At 36.2% G+C, this 3053-nt stretch overlaps 1 pseudogene; it reads left to right on the top strand.

Moving 5' to 3' along the window:
• Positions 1 to 468: 468 nt before the first annotated feature.
• LOC125113372 (olfactory receptor 5H8-like) lies at positions 469 to 1396 on the top strand (annotated as a pseudogene).
• Positions 1397 to 3053: the final 1657 nt, after the last annotated feature.

Raw genomic sequence — 3053 nt, 5'->3', positions numbered from 1 at the left:
TTTCTACAACCAAATATTTAATTTCAAAAATAAGTGATGCTGCTGCTCCCTGTTTTAGTTTTCAGTGAATGCCTATCCTTAAAGAGTAATGTTCAACATCCTTCACATGGCATTCGATATATTATATAATCCAGGTTCTTCTAACCTCTTACTTTTGACACTACTTTCACGTCTTAAACATAAAACTTCTCTACCTAATTCAAAAATTTTCCAATAAATTTGCTCACGTTCAGAATATCTTTCTTCTCTTCTACATCTGTCCATCCCTGTAAATAATCACAGTTTTCAAGTGTAGCAATTTCTGCAAATACTTTTTATATTTTTGGTAAGAGTAAATAGAATAAAACGCATACAGGCTATGTTGTGCTTTTATTTATATTACCCTCATGAAATTTTATTTTTAAAATTATAGATCAGTGCTATTTTTCAATTTATCACACTGTATTTCAGAGGCCATCTATTAAGCATATGGAAACAAAAAATGCAACAGAACTGACAGAGTTTGTTCTCACAGGACGTAAGTATCAGTCAGAGTGGCAAATCCCCCTGTTCCTGCTCTTCTTGATGATATACCTCATCACTCTCATTGGAAACCTTGGTCTGATTGCTCTCATCTGCAATGACCCTCACCTTCACATCCCCATGTACTTATTCCTTGGGAACTCGGCCTTTGTGGATACTTGGTTATCATCCACAGTGACCCCCAACATGCTGGTCAACTTCTTTGCCAAGAGCAAAATGATCTCTTTCTCTGAATGTTTTGTACAACTTGTTTCCTTTGCAGTCTGTGCAACCACGGAATGTTTTATGTTGGTGACTATGGCATATGATCGCTATGTGGCCATATGCAAACCATTACTGTATCCAGTGATTATGACCAATAGACTACGTATCTGGCTGTTAATTTTGTCATTTTTATGTCGTCTGTCTCATGCTATAATTCATAACTTTTTTTTACTCAGATTAACTTTCTGTAATTCCATCATCATACATCACTTTTACTGTGACATTATGCCACTGTTTAGGATATCCTGTACTGACCCTTCCATTAACTATCTGATGGTATTCATCTTCCCTGGGATAATACAGGTATTCACCATTTCTGTTGTTCTTGCCTCTTATACACATGTTCTCTTTACAATATTAAAAAGAAGTCCATGCAAGGCATAAGGAAGGCCTTCTCCACCTGTGGAGCCCACCTCCTATCTGTCTCTTTATACTATGGGCCTCTTCTCTTCACATATGTGTTCTCTGGAACTGCGCAAGAAAATTATCGAGATATGATGGACTCTTTATTTATGCTGTCATAATTCCTTTCTTAAATCCATTTATCTACAGCCTGAGAAACAAGAAGGTCATAGATTCACTGACAAAATTGTTAAAGAGAAATGTTTAGATTTCATACCGATATATGTTATCCTTTCATTAAAACAATGCAACATTGTGCAGATTAGATGTTGCTATGTGTTGATTATTGTCCAAAGTGTTTGAATTTATAGTTGTCTTATTCTTTTATTGACTTAAGATGTTAGTACCTAATAAATTCCTTAAAACAACCACATCTTATGTGTTTATATCATACTAAAATAATTAGAACATAACACAGGAATGAAAATATTTTATAGACCTGTATGCCATTCAATTTGGATTTATAAATACAATAAGTACTGATATAGTGCTGTTCCTCTGAACAATACTTGCTTATGATGTCTTTGATATTTATACAGTCAAACAGCCAAGAGACTCATATAACCTTTAACTCCACATGAAGGCAGTTTATATTTAAGTGGGTAGAGGCAATTTCCTGGAAATATGCTACCCATCAAACAGTCTTATAGTCCATGTTATTTGGGGAATGATAAATTTCACTTCTTGTGGGGATTACACCATACCACATAGAGAAATAAATACAAACAGGAAATCAATGAGGGCAAAATGACATGCAAGTTAAGGCAATGAAAATAGCTATACTGTAAGAAATGCTCTTACTTTAGTGTGTTTCTTAGAGAAAAGGCAAGAGGTGAGTTGCCTCTCACTGTGTATGATTTCTGTAATGTCCTTTCTAGCTGTGTTTGTATGTTGTAGGTCAATCTGACAAATTTCACTAATTCAGAAAGCCAACAGATTAGACTGAAGATGTAAACTGGATAGGTATCAAGAAGAAAAGGGAAATGGCAGAAGAGGAGAAAAATGGTCAATCTTCCTAGAATTAACAAAATGAAGCTCGTAAGATAAAGAAATTAGTGATCAGTAATAGTTATTGAATGTGTGGTTGACAACAAGGTGCTTTAAATACACATTACCAAAGTTCAAATTTTGTTAAGATGATATATCATAGTGCTCAGTGGGTGGCTAGGAAATACATGACAATGAAGAAGAGTTTGAAGGTTTCTTCCCTAAAGTCCTTAAATGTTAATTTTCATCACACTCTTTACTCTAAGAATAATGAGTAGTGCATCTTCAGGTCTATTCAGGTCTACACTTTCTATTGTCTCACTGCCGATTCTAGGTACTTTTTTTTTTTTGTCTTTTTGACATTTCTTGGGCTGCTCGCATTGCATATGGAGGCTCCCAGGCCAGGAGTTGAATCGGAGCTGTAGCCACCAGCCTATACCAGAGCCATGGCAACGTGGGATCTGAGCCGTGTCTGCAACGTACACCACAGCTCATGGCAATGCTGGATCCTTAACCCACTGAGCAAGGCCAGGGATTGAACCCACAACCTCATGGTTCCTAGTCAGATTCGTTAACACCTGAGCCATGAGGGGAACTCCTCTAGGTACATTCTTACTGTTACCACTGTGACCTTCACTTTCATACCTACCTACCTCTGTGATTTGCAGAATTATAGTTACTCATCCCCTTCATTTAGTTGATTCTTACTTCCCAACACAGCTGCCAGAATACTCCTTGTAAATAAATTCAGATTACATCGAATCACTCTTAAATAACTTTAAGTGGATTCTCATCATTTTCATTGCTACTGTGTCATGTGGATACACAGTATACGCACATCTAGCTCTGTATACATACATAAACATATGTTCATTTGT

Source organism: Phacochoerus africanus, chromosome 1 (assembly GCF_016906955.1).
Source record: "Phacochoerus africanus isolate WHEZ1 chromosome 1, ROS_Pafr_v1, whole genome shotgun sequence".
Classification (NCBI taxonomy): Eukaryota; Metazoa; Chordata; class Mammalia; order Artiodactyla; family Suidae; genus Phacochoerus; species Phacochoerus africanus.
This window is presented reverse-complemented; position numbering and strand designations above follow the sequence as displayed.